The sequence below is a fragment of the Pristiophorus japonicus genome, chromosome 26 (assembly GCF_044704955.1).
Source record: "Pristiophorus japonicus isolate sPriJap1 chromosome 26, sPriJap1.hap1, whole genome shotgun sequence".
Lineage (NCBI taxonomy): Eukaryota > Metazoa > Chordata > Chondrichthyes > Pristiophoridae > Pristiophorus > Pristiophorus japonicus.
This window is the reverse complement of record NC_092002.1, coordinates 6,880,361-6,897,537: the sequence shown is the minus strand read 5'-3', so window position 1 is coordinate 6,897,537 and position 17,177 is coordinate 6,880,361. Positions and strand designations below refer to the sequence as shown.

At 50.1% G+C, this 17,177-nt stretch overlaps 1 protein-coding gene across 3 annotated transcripts in view; it reads left to right on the top strand.

Moving 5' to 3' along the window:
- LOC139239150 (kinesin light chain 1-like) overlaps positions 1 to 17,177 on the top strand; it is a 151,594-nt gene that overhangs the window by 32,600 nt on the left and 101,817 nt on the right. The window contains exon 1 of one of the 3 annotated variants that reach the window (XM_070867726.1): positions 12,565 to 12,616. The exons of the other annotated variants lie outside the window; for them this stretch is intronic. The gene's annotated coding sequence lies outside the window, so the exon portion shown is untranslated. Of the gene's footprint in view, positions 1 to 12,564; positions 12,617 to 17,177 lie in introns of those variants that run through there. 3 annotated transcript variants of the gene reach the window in all.

The following is a 17,177-nucleotide window of genomic DNA, read 5'->3' as shown; positions in this document are numbered from 1 at the left end:
CTCCCCGGTGTCCTGGGGCCAATATTTATCCCTCAATCAACATCATTAATAACAGATTATCTGGATCATTATCACATTGCTGTTTGTGGGAGCTTGCTGTGCATATTTTGGTTGCCGCGTTTCCCACATTACAACAGTGGCTACACTTCCAAAGTACTTCATTGGCTGTAAAGCATTTTAAAGCGTCCGGTGGTCGTGAAAGGCGCTATATAAATGCAGGTTTGTCTTTTCCCACTCACTATCAATGGCACTGATTGGCTGTGTCACTGACCAGGAAATGATCCGATGCGATTTCAAGCGAAACTCACGTCGCTTTCAAAGAAAAAGCCTCTGATGCACAAGGTACCATTTCGGGAGCAGTGTTTGCTGGAGCCCCACTCCAGGGACTTGAGCACAAGAATCCAGTCCAGCACTTCCAGTGCAGTACTGAGGGAGCACCGCACTGTCGGAGGGACAGTACTGAGGGAGCGCTGCACTGTCGGAGGGACAGTACCGAGGGAGTGCTGCACTGTCGGAGGGGCAGTGCTGAGGGAGCGCCGCACTGTCGGAGGGGCAGTACTGAGGGAGCGCCGCACTGTCGGAGGGACAGTACTGAGGAAGCGCCGCACTGTCGGAGGGGCAGTACTGAGTGAGTGCCGCACTGTCGGAGGGGCAGTACTGAGGGAGTGCTGCACTGTCAGAGGGATAGTGCTGAGGGAGCGCTGCACTGTCGGAGGGGCAGTGCTGAGGGAGTGCCGCACTGTCGGAGGGGCAGTACTGAGGGAGCGCCGCACTGTCGGAGGGGCAGTGCTGAGGGAGCACTGCACTGTCGGAGGGGCAGTACTGAGGGAGCACCGCACTGTCGGAGGGGCAGTACTGAGGGAGTGCCGCACTGTCGGAGGGGCAGTACTGAGGGAGTGCTGCACTGTTGGAGGTGCCGTCTTTCGGGTGAGACGTTAAACCGAGGCCCCGCCTGCTCTCTCAGGTGGATGTAAAAGATCCCTGCTCCGCCATTCAATGAGATCATGGCTAATCTTCGATCTCAACTCCACTTTCCCGCCTGATCTCCATATCCCTTAATGTTGTGCCCAAAAAATCTGTCTATCTCTTTCTTGAATATACCCAACAACTGAGCCTCCACAGCCCTCTGGGGCAGTGAGTGCCAGAGATTCACCACCCTCCGAGTGAAGAAATTCCTCCTCATCTCAGTCCTAAATGGCCGACCCCTTATCCTGAGACTGTGTGACCCCTGGTTCTAGACTCCCCAGCCCGGGGGAAACACCCTCCCTGCATCTACCCTGTCGAGCCCTCTCAGAATCTTGTACGTTTCAATGAGATCACCTCTCGCTCTTCTAAACTCCAGAGAATATGCTTCTTGACACCTTCCTCTGCCCGTCAGATGCGAAGTGAATTGTGCTTTCAAGCTTGTTCCGGGTTTGTTATTGGTGGACGGACGGCTCCGTGTGGGGCATTGAGCCACAGCTCACTGGCTGCCGCTGACTTAAAACGAATGGACAGAATATCGCTGGCCTGGGGGCTTGTGATTTTCCCGTGAGCTGGGAGCAGAATAGCGGAAAATTGACTTTAGATTTTGCCACTTCACAGCCAGCTGCTGAGCACGTCGCTGATGGAGACATGGAGTCGACAGCGCAGAAACAGGCCAACAAGCCCCCTCCCACCCTACTTCAGCATATCATAGTCGATGTATTTACTGTGGCGTTCGAAAGCATGGGCCTTACGTTACACATCAGTAAGACAAAGGTCCTCCACCAGCCTGACCTCGCCACACAGCACTGCCCCCCAGTCATCAAGATCCACGGCGCGGCCCTGGACAACGTGGACCATTTCCCATACCTCGGGAACCTCTTATCAACAAGAGCCGGCATTGACGACCAGATCCAACACCGCCTCCAGTGCAGCCTTCGGCCGCCTGAGGAAAAGAGTGTTTGAAGACCAGGCCCTCAAAACTGCCACCAAGCTCATGGTCTACAGGGCTATAGTGATACCCGCCCTCCTGTATGGCTCAGAGACATGGACCATGTACAGTAGACACTTCAAGTCGCTGGAGAAATACCTCCAACGATGTCCCCGCAAGATCCTACAAATTCCCTGGGAGGACAGACGCACCAACGTTGGCGTCCTCAACCAGGCCCAACATCCCCAGCAGCGAAGCACTGACCACACTCGATCACTGGGCGATGGGCGGGCCACATTGTTCGCATGACCGACACAAGACTCCCAAAGCAAGCGCTCTACTCGGAACTCCTTCACGGCAAACGAGCCAAAGGTGGGCAGAGGAAACGTTACAGGGACAACCCTCAAAGCCTCCCTGATAAAGTGCAACATCCCCACCGACACCTGGGAGTCTCTGGCCAAAGACCGCCCTAAGTGGAGGAAGTGCATCCGGGAGGGCGCTGAGCACCTGGAGTGCGGCGCTCCCTCAGCACTGCCCCTCCGACAGTGCGGCGCTCCCTCAGAACTGCCCCTCCGACAGTGTGGCGCTCCCTCAGTACTGCCCCTCTGACAGTGCAACACTCCCTCAGCATTGCCCCTCCGACAGTGCGGCGCTCCCTCAGCACTGCCCCTCCGACAGTACGGCACTCCATCAGTACTGCTCCTCCGACAGTGCGGCGCTCCCTCAGCACTGCCCCTCCGACAGTACGGCACTCCATCAGCACTGCCCCTCCGACAGTGCGGCGCTCCATCAGTACTGCCCCTCCGACAGTGCGGCGCTCCCTCAGCACTGCCCCTCCGACAGTACGGCACTCCATCAGCACTGCCCCTCCGACAGTGCGGCGCTCCCTCAGCACTGCCCCTCCGACAGTACGGCACTCCATCAGCACTGCCCCTCCGACAGTGCGGCGCTCCATCAGTACTGCCCCTCCGACAGTGCGGCGCTCCCTCAGCACTGCCCCTCCGACAGTACGGCACTCCATCAGCACTGCCCCTCCGACAGTGCGGCACTCAATCAGTACTGATCCTCCGACAGTGCGGCGCTCCATCAGTACTGCCCCTCCGACAGTGCGGCACTCAATCAGTACTGATCCTCCGACAGTACGGCACTCCCTCAGTACTGCACTGGGAGTGTCAGTCTGGATTTTTGTGCTCAAGTCTCTGGAGTGGGACTTGAACCCACAACCTTCTGACTCAGAGGCGAGAGTGCTGCCCACTGAGCCACAGCTGAGTGGACATAGAAAGGCGCTATATAGATGCAAGTCTTTCTTCTTTTAATATTGCTGAGTTTTGAGGTTGGGGTTGAGATGTTCTGTGAAACCATTTCGAAGTCATCTTCTCCCTCGGTTGCTCATCGCCTCCATCTTGTGGCGGGCACAAGCACTGCAAGTTGTAACTCCTCTGTTCACCACAGGGCAGAGCGCTGAGCCCTATTGCAGGATTCGCCAGTGAAGGCCCGGAATAAATCTAACCAGCCCGCCTCATTTTGCAATAATTCACTGTCTCGTTATTTTAAATATTGCACATAATGTCTATGAATTTCTCCCAATCTGCCATCTGCAGAAATTTCAGGCGAACCCATTTTGAACAAAATCAGGACGACGTTAAAAAGAATTAAAGATATTTATACAGCAAACGTGACAATTGGTGGCCGTGCCTTCAACTACCTGGGCCCCAAGCTCTGCAATTCCCTCCCCAACGTTCTCCGCCTCTCTCTCCTCCTTTAAGACGCTCCTTAAAACCGACCTCTTGGACCAAGCCTTTGGTCGCCTGTCGTAATATCTCCTTATTTTGCCCGATGTCAAAGTTTGTTTGATAATCGCTCCTGTGAAGCGCCTTGGGACGTTTTAACACGTTAAAGGCGCTATATAAATACAAGTTGTTGATTGCAAGCTTCACCTTGCCTGTCAACTGTGGCTCAGTGGGTAACACTCTTGAGTCAGAAGGTTGTGGGTTCGAGTCCCACTCCAGGGACTTGAGCAGTTGAATCCAGGCCGACACTCCCAGGGCAGTGCTAAGGGAGCGCTGCACTGTCGGAGGGCCGTCTTTCGGGTAAACCGAGGTCCCGTCTGCTCTCTCAGGTGGATGTAAAAGATCCCACGGCATTATTTTGAAGAAGACCAGGGGGAGTTATCCCCGGTGTCCTGGGGCCAATATTTATCCCTCGATCAACATAACAAAAACAGATTATCTGGGTCATTATCACATTGCTCTTTGTGGGAGCTTGCTGTGCACAAATTGGCTGCCGCGTTTCCTACATTACAACAGTGACTTCACACCAAAAAGTACTTCATTGGCTGTAAAGTGCTTTGAGACGTCCGGTGGTCATGAAAGGCGCTATATAAATGCAAGTGTTTCTTTCATGAAAGGCGCAATATAAATGTAAGTCTTTCATGACATGGAGACTTGTAGTGGCACGGGTCGTGCACCTTAATGAGTCAGGACATCCGTCCTTCCTTAACTTGAGAAAGGCAGAGCAGGGGCAGTCCAAATGTTGGAAGCGTTTCTCGTTGTATCTGGGCACACTCTCTGGGAAGTGTTGAACCTGTGCATTAAGACTGAAGTGTTCTAGTTCAGTTCAAGTATTCTTTTATACTTCATAATTTATAGCCTATCATTAATAAAACAAAAGCAACGGAAAGTGACATCCGCATTGTAAACAGATCAATTGGAGCTTAATGACTTACCCAAAAGTTATCTGAAGACTCACTCTCCCAAACCCAACCCCCACACCCAAGCTCACAGACATACTCTGCTCCTTCCAATTCCCACTGCCCTCCATCCTCCCAGCTCATACCGGTGCACTTGGGATCATAAAATGGTTACAGAGCAGAAGGCCATTCAGCCCATCGAGCCCGTGCTGCCTCTCAGCCAGTCCCCCTCCCCCCGCCCTTTCCCCGTAGCCCTGCAAATATTTTTCCTTCAGGGACTTATCCAACTCCCTTTTGAAAGCCGCGATTGAGTCTGCCTCCCCCACCCTCTCAGGCAGCGCATTCAAGATCCTAACCACTCGCTGCGTAAAAACGTTTTCCCTCATGTTGCCTTTGGTTCTTCTGCCAATCGCCTTAAATCTGTGTCCCTCTGGTTCCCGACCCTTCCACCAATGGGAACAGTTTCTCTCGATCTACTCTGTCTAGACCCCTCATGATTTTGAACACCTCGATCAAATCTCCTCTCAACCTTCTCTGCTCCAAGGAGAACAACCCCAGTTTCTCCAGTCTATCCCCGTCACTGAAGTCCCTCATCCCCGGAACCATTCTTGTTCATCTTTCCTGCATCCTCTCTAAGGCCTTCACATCCTTGTTGAAAATTCCCACACACCTCCAAGTTCCCCTCCAAGTCACACACCATCCTGACTTGGAAATACGTCGGTCGTTCCTTCATCGCCGCTGGGTCAAAATCCTGGAACTCCCTCCCTAACAGCACCGTCATCATCATCATCATCATCATCATCATAGGCAGTCCCTCGGAATCGAGGAAGACTTGCTTCCACTCTAAAAATGAGTCCTTAGGTGGCTGAACAGTCCAATACGGGAGCCACAGTCCCTGTCACAGGTGGGACAGACAGTGGTTGAGGGAAGGGGAGGGTGGGACTGGTTTGCCGCACGCTCCTTCCGCTGCCTGCGCTTGGTTTCTGCGCGCTCTCGGCGACGAGACTCGAGGTGCTCAGCGCCCCTCCCGGATGCACTTCCTCCACTTAGGGCGGGACTGGTCTTTGGCCAGGGACTCCCAGGTGTGGGAGCACCTTCACCACACGGGACTGCAGCGGTTCAAGGCAGCGGCTTACCACACCTTCCCGAGGGGCGATTAGGGATGGGCAATAAATGCCAGCCTCGCCAGTGATGCCCGCATGCCGTGAACAATTTCTTTTTTTTTTAGAACCTCCAATCAAGAAGGCATTCATCTTCCCTCCAACCCTCCTTGGTTCAAGCCATCACTCTTTTCCTCTCCCCTTAGTTCATGCTGAAACTCTCCCTCCCATTCCTTCTCAGTTAATGATGATATTATCCTTCCTCCCCCACCCCAAAGCTGAACTCTTGAGTTGCTGTGCCCTTGCTCTTCACCTCTCCATTCCCCTCTACCCTCACCTCTTGATTACCATCCATTTCTATGCAGTATCGGTCTCCTTATTTAAGGAGGGATATACTTGCATTGGAGGCAGTTCAGAGAAGGTTCACTCGGGTTGATTCCTGAGATGAAGGGGTTGTCTTATGAGGAAAGGTTGAGCAGGTTGGGCCTGTACTCATTGGAGTTTAGAAGAATGAGAGGTGATCTTATCGAAACGTATAAGATTCTGAGGGGGCTTGACAGGGTAGATGCAGGGAGGATGTTTCCCCCCGTGGGGGAATCTAGAACTAGGGGGACATAGTTTCAGAATAAGGGGTCATAGAAAATATAGAAAATAGGTTTGGTCCTTCGAGCCTGCACCACCATTCAATATGATCATGGCTGATCATGCAACTTCAGTACCCCATTCCTGCTTTCTCTCCATACCCCTTGATCCCTTTAGCCGTAAGGGCCACATCTAACTCCCTTTTGAATATATCTAACGAACTGGCCTCAACAACTTTCTGTGGTAGAGAATTCCACAGGTTCACCACTCTCTGGGTGAAGAAGTTTCTCCTCATCTCGGTCCTAAATGGCTTACCTCTTATCCTTAGACTGCGACCCCTGGTTCTGGACTTCCCCAACATCGGGAACATTCTTCCTGCATCTAACCTGTCCAGTCCCGTCAGAATTTTATATGCTTCTATGAGATCTCCTTTCATTCTTCTAATTTCCAGTGAATATAAGCCTAGTCGATCCAATCTTTCTTCATATGTCAGTCCTGCCATCCCGGGAATCAGTCTGGTGAACCTTCGCTGCACTCCCTCAATAGCAAGAATGTCCTTCCTCAGATTAGGAGACCAAATGGATCGCCCATTTAAGAAGGAGATGAGGAGGAATTTCTTCTCTCAGAGGGACATGAATCTGTGGGATTCTCTGCCCCAGAGAGCTGTGGAGGCTGGGTCATTGAATATATTTAAAGTGGAGATAGGCAGATTCTTGAACGATAAGGGGTATGCGGAGCGGGCGGGGAAGTGGAGTTGAGTCCATGATCAGATCGGCCATGATCTTATTGAATGGCGGAGCAGGCTCGAGGGGCCGAATGGCTGACTCCTGCTTCTATTTCTTATGTTCACCTTCACCCCTCAATCTGGACTGGACTGTACCAGTCGGTCCTAGTGCTATCATCGTCTGCTGAGTAGTGATGGCAGAATCCGTTCCCGTGTGAATTCCTGCCAATAGTGTGTATCAGGTAGGCTCCCATCAATTAGCAGTAACCACTTGCATTCATATAGCGCCTTCCACATAGAAAACGTTCCAAGGTGCTTCACAGGAGCGTTATCAGACAGAACCAATAAATTTGACACCGAGCCACATAAGAATAAATTAGCGCAGGTGACCAAAAGCTTGGTCGAAGAAGTCGGTTTTAAGGAGCGTCTTACAGGAGAGAGAGGCGGAGGTTTAGGGAGGGAATTCCAGAGCTTGGGGTCCAGGCGGCTGAAAGCACGGCCACCAATGGCGGTGTGATTAAAATTGGGGATGCTCAAGAGGCCAGAATTGGCAGAGCGCAGAGATCTCAGAGGGTTGTGGGGTTGAATGAGGTTACAGAGATAGGGAGGGGCGAGGCCCTGAAGGGATTTGAACATGAGGATGAGAATTTTAAAATAGTCGGGACTCGGAGAGTAAGGGGAGCTTTGATTTTCATCAGCAAGGAGTGTCACTCTGACCAGGTTCCCATAGGTCGGAGGTGGCCAGGTACATGGCGGTGATAGATGGGCACTCTTGCCTCTGAGTCAGAAGGTTGTGGATTCAAGCCTCCCTCCAGAAACCCAATCACAAAATCCAGGCTGACACTCCCAGTGCGGTACTGAGGGAGCGCCACACTGTCGGAGGGGCAGTGCTGAGGGAGCGCCACACTGTCGGAGGGGCAGTGCTGAGGGAGCGCCACACTGTCGGAGGGGCAGTGCTGAGGGAGCGCCGCACTGTCGGAGGGGCAGTGCTGAGGGAGCGCCGCACTGTCGGAGGGGCAGTGCTGAGGGAGCGCCGCACTGTCGGAGGGGCAGTGCTGAGGGAGCGCCGCACTGTCGGAGGGGCAGTGCTGAGGGAGCGCCGCACTGTCGGAGGGGCAGTGCTGAGGGAGCGCCGCACTGTCGGAGGGGCAGTGCTGAGGGAGCGCCGCACTGTCGGAGGGGCAGTGCTGAGGGAGCGCCGCACTGTCGGAGGGGCAGTGCTGAGGGAGCGCCGCACTGTCGGAGGGGCAGTGCTGAGGGCTGAGGGAGCGCCGCACTGTCGGAGGGGCCGTCTTTCGGATGAGACGTTAAACCGAGGCCCCGTCTGCTCTCTCAGGTGAATGGAAATGATCCCATGGCACTATTTCAAAGAAGAGCAGTGGGGAGTTCTCCCCGGTGTCCTGGCCAATATTTATCCCTCAATCAACATCACTAGAACAGATTATCTGGGTCATTATTACATTACTGTGTGTGGGAGCTTGCTGTGCGCAAGTTGGTCGCCGCGTTTCCCACATGACAACAGTGACCACACTTCAAAAGTTTAAGTGTAAAGCACTTTGGAAAGACCTGAAATTATGAAAAGTACTATATAAATGCAAGTCTTTATTGAGATTATGAATGGCAATATATAAATGCAGTTGTTATTGAGATTGTGAATAGTGCTATATAAATACAAAGTCTTTATTTGTGAAAGGTGCTAGCTAAATGCAGGTCTTTAGATTGAGAAAGGCACTATATAAATGCAGTTTATGAAGTACATGTAGGTACCAACGATATAGGTAAGAAGCGGGAAGAGGTCCTACAAGCTGAATTTAGGGAGCTAGGAATTAAATTAAAAAGTAGGACCTCAAAGGTAGTAATCTCTGGATTGCTACCAGTGCCATGTGCTAATCAGAGTAGAGGGAGCAGGATAGTTAGAATAAATACGTGGCTTGAGCAGTGGTGCAAGAGGGAGGGATTCAAATTCCTGGGACATTGGAACCAGTTCTGGGGGAAGTGGGACCTGTACAAAAGGGACAGTCTGCACTTGGGCAGGACTGGAACTGATGTCCTAGGGGTAACATTTGCTAATGCAGTTCGGGAGTGTTTAAACTAATATGGCAGGGGGATGGGAACCTATGCAGCGAGATAGGGCGAAGTAATATGGAGTCAGAAACAGATGGTAGAAAGGTAAAAAGCAATAGTGGAAGGCCGAGTAAACAAAGGCAAGAAACAAAAAGGGCCACACTACATCATAATTCTAAAAGGACAAAGGGTGTTAAAAAAACAAGCCTGAAGGCTTTGTGTCTTACTGCAAGGAGTATCCGTAATAAGGTGGATGAATTAACTGTGCAAATAGATTTTAACAGATATGATGTGATTGGGATTACAGAAACGTGGCTCCAGGATGATCAGGGCTGGGAACTCAACATCCATGGGTATTCAACATTCAGGAAGGATAGAATAAAAGGAAAAGGAGGTGGGGTAGCATTGCTGGTTAAAGAGGAGATTAATGAAATAGTTAGGAAGGACATTAGCTTGGATGATGTGGAATCTATATGGGTAGAGCTGCAGAACACCAAAGGGCAAAAAACGTTAGTGGGAGTTGTGCACAGACCTCCAACCAGTAGTAGTGTTGTTGGGGAGGGCATCAAACAGGAAATTAGGGGTGCAAGCAATAAAGGTGCAGCAGTTATCATGGGTGACTTTAATATGCATATAGATTGGGCTAACCAAACTGGAAGCAATACGGTGGAGGAGGATTTCCTGGAGTGCATAAGGAATGGTTTTCTATACTAATATGTCGAGGAACCAACTAGGGGGGAGGCCATCTTAGACTGGGTGTTGTGTAATGAGAGAGGATTAATTAGCAATCTCGTTGTGCGAGGCCCCTTGGGAAAGAGTGACCATAATATGGTGGAACTCTACATTAGGATGGAGAAGGAAACAGTTAATTCAGAGACCATGGTCCAGAACTTAAAGAAGGGTAACTTTGAAGGTATGAGGTGTGAATTGGCTAGGATAGATTGGCGAATGATACTTAAGGGGTTGACAGTGGATGGGCAATGGCAGACATTTAGAGACTGCATGGATGAACTACAACAATTGTACATCCCTGTCTGGCGTAAAAATAAAAAAGGGAAGGTGGCTCAACCGTGTCTATCAAGGGAAATCAGGGATAATATTAATGCCAAGGAAGTGGCATACAAATTGGCCAGAAATAGCAGCGAACCCAGGGACTGGGAGAAATTTAGAACTCAGCAGAGGAGGACAAAGGGTTTGATTAGGGCAGGGAAAATAGAGTACGAGAGGAAGCTTGCAGGGAACATTAAGACGGACTGCAAGAGTTTCTATAGATATGTGAAGAGAAAAAGGTTAGTAAAGTCAAACGTAGGTCCTCTACAGTCAGAATCAGGGGAAGTCATAACGGGGAACAAAGAAATGGCAGACCAATTGAACAAGTACTTTGGTTCAGTATTCACTAAGGAGGACACAAACAACCTTCCGGATATAAAAAGGGTCAGAGGGTCTAGTAAGAAGGAGAAACTGAGGGAAATCCTTATTAGTCGGGAAATTGTGTTGGGGAAATTGATGGGATTGAAGGCCGATAAATCCCCAGGGCCTGATGGACCGCATCCCAGAGTAATTAAGGTGGTGGCCTTGGAAATAGCGGATGCATTGACAGTCATTTTCCAACATTCCATTGACTCTGGATCAGTTCCTATCGAGTGGAGGGTAGCCAATGTAACCCCACTTTTTAAAAAAGGAGGGAGAGAGAAAACAGGGAATTCTAGATCGGTCAGCCTGACATCGGTAATGGGTAAAATGCTGGAATCAATTATTAAGGATGTCATAGCAGCGCATTTGGAAAGAGGTGACATGATAGGTCCAAGTCAGCTTGAATTTTGAAAGGGAAATTATGCTTGACAAACCTGGAATTTTTTGAGGATGTTTCCAGTAGAGTGGACAAGGGAGAACCACTTGATGTGGTATATTTGGACTTTCAGAAGGCTTTCGACAAGGTCCCACATAAGAGATTAATGTGCAAAGTTAAAGCACATGGGATTAGGGATAGTGTGCTGATGTGGATTGAGAACTAGTTGGCAGACAGGAAGAAAAGAGTAGGAGTAAATGGGTACTTTTCAGAATGGCAGGCAGTGACTAGTGGGGTACCGCAAGGTTCTGTGCTGGGGCCCCAGCTGTTTACATTGTACATTAATGATTTAGACGAGGGGATTAAATGTAGTATCTCCAAATTTGCGGATGACACTAAGTTGGGTGGCAGTGTGAGCTGCAAGGAGGATGCTATGAGGCTGCAGAGTGACTTGGATAGGATAGGTGAGTGGGCAAATGTATGGCAGATACAGTATAATGTGGATAAATGTGAGGTTATCCACTTTGGTGGTAAAAACAGAGAGACAGACTATTATCTGAATGGTGACAGATTAGGAAAAGGGGAGGTACAACGAGACCTGGGTGTCATGGTACATCAGTCACTGAAGGTTGGCATGCAGGTACAGCAGGCGGTTAAGAAAGCAAATGGCATGTTGGCCTTCATAGCGAGGGGATTTGAGTACAGGGGCAGGGAGGTGTTACTACAGTTGTACAGGGCCTTAGTGAGGCCACACCTGGAGTATTGTGTACAGTTTTGGTCTCCTAACTTGAGGAAGGACATTCTTCCTATTGAGGGAGTGCAGCGAAGGTTCACCAGACTGATTCCTGGGATGGCGGGACTTACACATCAAGAAAGACGCGATCAACTGGGCTTGTATACACTGGAGTTCAGAAGAATGAGAGGGGATCTCATAGAAACGCATAAAATTCTGACGGGTTTAGACAGGTTAGATGCAGGAAGAATGTTCCCAGTGTTGGGGAAGTCCAGAACCAGGGGTCACAGTCTAAGGATAAGGGGTAAGCCATTTAGGACCGAGATGAGGAGAAACTTCTTCACCCAGAGAGTGGTGAACCTGTGGAATTCTCTACCACAGAAAGTTGTTGAGGCCAATTCACTAAATATATTCAAAAAGGAGTTAGATGAAGTCCTTACTACTCGGGGGATCAAGGGGTATGGCGAGAAAGCAGGAAGGGGGTACTGAAGTTGCAAGTTCAGCCATGAATTCATTGAATGGCGGTGCAGGCTCAAAGGGCCGAATAGCCTACTCCTGCACCTATTTTCTATGTTTCTAATGTGAAAGTTGATTTATAAATGCAAAATCTTTACTGAGAAATACATTTATAAAAATTCAAAATCACATTTTACAAAAGACATTGCAAACAATGAAGGACAATGAGATGACACAAAAGACAAGCTTTGGGCCACGTGGCTGGGGTCATGTGACGGGCGCTGCTCCGCGATGACATCATCGCTTCCCCCCCCCACGGGGGAGGCGATGATGTCATCGCGAAGAGAGAGAGAGAGAGAGAGAGAGACACGTGATCCCGAGCGGCGAGGTGCGCGCGCGCCTCGCCTTTCCTCATCGCCCCGCGTGACGTCAGGGGGCGGGGCCATTGTCGCGGCGCAGAGGGGAGTGAGGGGGCGGGGCCAAGGAGAGAGGGGGCGGGACCCCGCGCATTGCCCTAGCAACCCGGGAGGCCCTTAGCGACGGGAGGAGAGCGGCGGCGGCGGCCGAGAGTGGGAGCGGAGCGAGGTGAGGTGTCCCCGCCGGGGGGGGTGGGGGAGAGGGACAGGGAGCAGCCCCCCAGCACCGGCGGACAGCGCTGTCCCCCCCCCCCCCCGGTAATGCAAAGCCTGATCTGTGAACCGGTGGTGATACCCGTTAACCAGTTGCTCACCTCCACCCAACTCATTACAACGCAAAGACTCATCCCGGTTACCCATCTGCTAACTAGTTATACATGTAAAAAGATCCCTCTAAAACAGTTGCTATCTACCATCTAAATCATTTATAATGCAAAACTGATCCCTGTTAACCAATTACTGACTGCCACCAAACTCATTTTTAATGCAAACTGATGTTAACTAGTTGCTAACTACTACCTAACTCATATTATAAAAGATCCCTGTTCACCAGTAACGATCCCTCTAAAACAGTTTCTATCTACCATCTAAATCATTTATAATGCAAAACTGATCCCTGTTAACCAATTACTGACTGCCACCAACATCATTTTTAATGCAAACTGATCCCTGTTAACCAGTTGCTAACTACCACCTAGCTCATTATAATGCAAATTGATGTTAACTAGTTGCTAACTACCACCTAACTCATATTATAAAAGATCCCTGTTCACCAGTAATGATCCCTCTAAAACAGTTCCTATCTACCATCTAAATCATTTATAATGCAAACTGATCCCTGTTAACCAATTACTGACTGCCACCAAACTCGTTATAATGCAAACTGATCCCTATTAACCAATGACTAACTGCCACCTAATTCATTATAATGCAAACTGATCCCTGTTAACCAGTTGCTAACTACCACCTAGCTCATTATAATGCAAATTGATGTTAACTAGTTGCTAACTACCACCTAACTCATATTATAAAAGATCCCTGTTCACCAGTAACGATCCCTCTAAAACAGTTCCAATCTACCATCTAAATCATTTATAATGCAAAACTGATCCCCGTTAACCAATTACTGACTGCCACCAAACTCATTATAATGCAAACTGGTCCCTATTAACCAAATACTAACTACCACCTAACTCGTTATAATGCAAAGTGGAGATAGACAGATTATTGAACGATAAGGGAGTCAAGGGTTATGGGGAGCGAGCAGGGAAGTGGAGCTGAGTCCATGATCAGATCAGCCATGACCTTATTGAATGGCGGAGCAGGCTCGAGGGGCCGAATGGCCGACTCCTGCTCCTATTTCTTAGGTTCTTGTGTAATGCAAAAACTGATCCCTGTTAACCAGTGATATCTTTAATCTACTAACTACCACATAACTCATTATAATGCAAAACTGATGTTTGTTTACTCATTTTAATTAGCCCAAATATATTTAACACTGAATTTTGTTTTACTCACTAGTAATTAGTTAACTGGTTAATTCACTAACTCTGCTCATTAGGCAATTGGTGAGAAATTTAATTGTGATTGTTACTGTATTATTAGCAACTCGCTAAATTATTTACTTAACATTAACTTTTACTTGTGTGTAACTAAGTTACTGATTGCTAACTATTTATTTACCACCTTAATGCACGGCCTGCTCATCAAGCTATTGATGAGCAATTTAAATTGTACTTATTGATTTGCTAATTGCGTGAAGGCGTTCTCTAATCGCCATAACCTCATACTGATATATTTACTACTACTGTGGCGCAAGTTCTCTGATCATGTTCAATGATTTAATTATTTCACATTTAATAGTTCAACCAGTAATCAAATAACTATTTATTTTGGCCAATTAGTCTCCAATTGACTGAGGGTGAAAATTAGCAAGAGGACAACAAATCTGCTCGGGATTTGTAAAATGCGAGCGATAAATTAAACATATTCTGGACTATACTCAGGCTACAGCACATTCGGGAAAAACTGGTTAATGGTCTGTCATCTAATGCAAGCTTTCATCTTGACACATTTTGTGTGAAAGACCAGTTAATGTTGAGTTAACATCTTTTCGCACTTGTTTCAGCATCAGCTGCTTATAGTCAAGTTTCGACAGAAGCAAGAGGGGTGAATATTTTTTTGCTTGCATAGAATGTACTGGCCATGCGTCCCAACAGTTCCGTGCTGGTGTTTATAAGAACATAATTAGCAGGAGTAGGATATATGGCCTCTCGAGCCTGCTCCGCCATTCAATAAGATCATGGCTGATCTTCGACTCAACTCTACTTTCCCGCCCGATCCCCATATCTCTTGGTTCCATTATGTTCCACACAAGCCTCCTTTCCTTCCCTCTTCATCTCACCCCATCAGCACATCATAAGAACATAAGAAATAGCAGCAGGAGTAGGCCATACGGCCCCTCGAGCCTGCTCCGCCATTCAATAAGATCATGGACTCAGCTCCACTTCCCCGCCTGTTCCCCATAACCCCTTATTCCCTTATTGTTTAAGAAACTGTCTATTTCTGTCTTAAATGTATTCAATGTCCCAGCTTCCACAGCTCTCTGAGGCAGAGAATTCCACAGATTCCTTCTATCCCTTTCTCCCTCATGTACTTATCCAGCTTCCCCTTAAATGCATCCCTGCTATTCGCCTCAACTACTCCCTGAGCTCCTCTAATTCTACCCTCCTTGAGCATCCCTGATTATAATCACTCAACCATTGGTGCCTGTGCTTTTTGTTGCCTAGGCCCTAAGCTCTGGAACTCCCTGCCTAAACCTCTCTACCTCTCTTTCCTCCTTTAAGACACTCCTTAATACTCTTTGATCAAGCTTTTGGTCACCTGCGTTAATTTTGTCTTATGAGGCTCCGTGTCATTTTTTGTCTTGGAACTCTCCTGTGAAATGCCTTGGGACTTTTACTACGTTAAAGGTGCTATATAAATACAAGTTGTTGTTGTTGTTGTTGTGGGAGCGAGTTCCACATTCATACCACTGAGTAAAGAAGTTTCTCCTGACTTCCCTACTGGATTAATTGGGGACTGCCTTGTATTTATTGCCTCCCTTCCGATTAGACGTCACACCAAGATCCCATCTGCCTGTTCAGATGGTCGTCACAGATCTCGTGCCACTATTCAAAAGGAGTTCTCCCAGATCCCAGATTTCTCATTGATCAACGGCTCATTAAAAATAGATCGTTCATATTATACTTGTGGACATTGCTGGCCCAGAATTGCTCCTACATAACGGGTGACATTAATTCTGTGAGACACAGAGATGTCTGGATGATGTGATAAGGTGCTAAACCAACGCAGGTCTGCGTACCCACAGGAAAGATCCAGGTTACAGGTGAGCTCGACCACACGGGAAGGAAAAAAGTTAGATCCCACTCTTTCTTCCCCTCCCTTCTCTCTCTCTTCCCTCTCTCTCTCTCTTCCCTCTCTCTCTCTCTTCCCTCTCTCTCTCTCTTCCCTCTCTCTCTCTCTTCCCTCTCTCGCTCTCTTCCCTCTCTCTCTCTCTCTTCCCCCTCTCTTCCCCCTCTCTTCCCCCTCTCTTCCCCCTCTCTTCCCCCTCTCTTCCCCCTCTCTTCCCCCTCTCTTCCCCCTCTCTTCCCCCTCTTCCCTCTCTTCCCTCTCTTCCCTCTCTTCCCTCTCTTCCCTCTCTTCGCTCTCTTCCACCTCTCCCCTCTCTCCCCCCCTCCCCTCTCCCCCCCTCCCCTCTCCCCCTCTCTGTCTCCCCTCCCCTCTCCCCCTCTCTGTCTCCCCTCCCCCCCCCGCTCTGTCTCCCCTCCCCTCTCCCCCTCTCTGTCTTCCCCCCCTCTCTGTCTCCGCCCCCCTCCCCCTCTCTGTCTCCCCCCCTCCCCTCTCTGTCTCCCCCCTCCCCCTCTCTGTCTCCCCCCTCCCCCTCTCTGTCTCCCCCCCTCCCCCTCTCTGTCTCCCCCCCCCTCTCCCCCTCTCTGTCTTCCCCCCTCCCCCCTCTCTGTCTCTGTCTCCGTCTCCCCCCTCTCCCCCTCTCTGTCTCCCCCCTCCCCCTCTCTGTCTCCCCTCCCCCTCTCTGTCTCTCCCCCTCTCTGTCTCTCCCCCTCTCTGTCTCTCCCCCCTCTCTGTCTCCCCCCTCCCCCTCTCTGTCTCCCCCCTCCCCCTCTCTGTCTCCCCCCCTCCCCCTCTCTGTCTCCCCCCCTCCCCCTCTCTGTCTCCCCCCCTCTGTCTCCCCTCCCCTCTTCCTCCCCTCTCTGTCTCCCCCTCCTCTCCTGCTCCCCCTCTCTGTCTCCCCTCTCTGTCTCCCCCTCCCCTCTCTGTCCCTTCTCCCCCCTCCCCCTCTCTGTCTCCCCCTCCCCCCTCTCTGTCTCCCCCCCTCCTCCCCTCCCTCTCCCTTCCTCTGTCTCCCCCCTCCTCTCCCTCTCTGTCCCCCTCTCCCTCTCTGTCCCCCCCTCCCTCTCTGTCCCCCCCTCCCTCTCTGTCTCCCCCCCCTCTGTCCCCCCCTCTCCCTCCCCTTCCCTCTCTGTCTCCCCTCCCCTCTCCCCTCTCTGTCTCCCCCCCTCTCCCCCTCTCTGTCCCCCCTCTCCCCCTCTCTGTCCCCCCCTCTCCCCCTCTCTGTCCCCCCCTCTCCCCCTCTCTGTCCCCCCCCTCTCCCCCTCTCTGTCTCCCCCTCTCCCCCTCTCTGTAACCCCCTCTCCCCTCTCTGTCTCCCC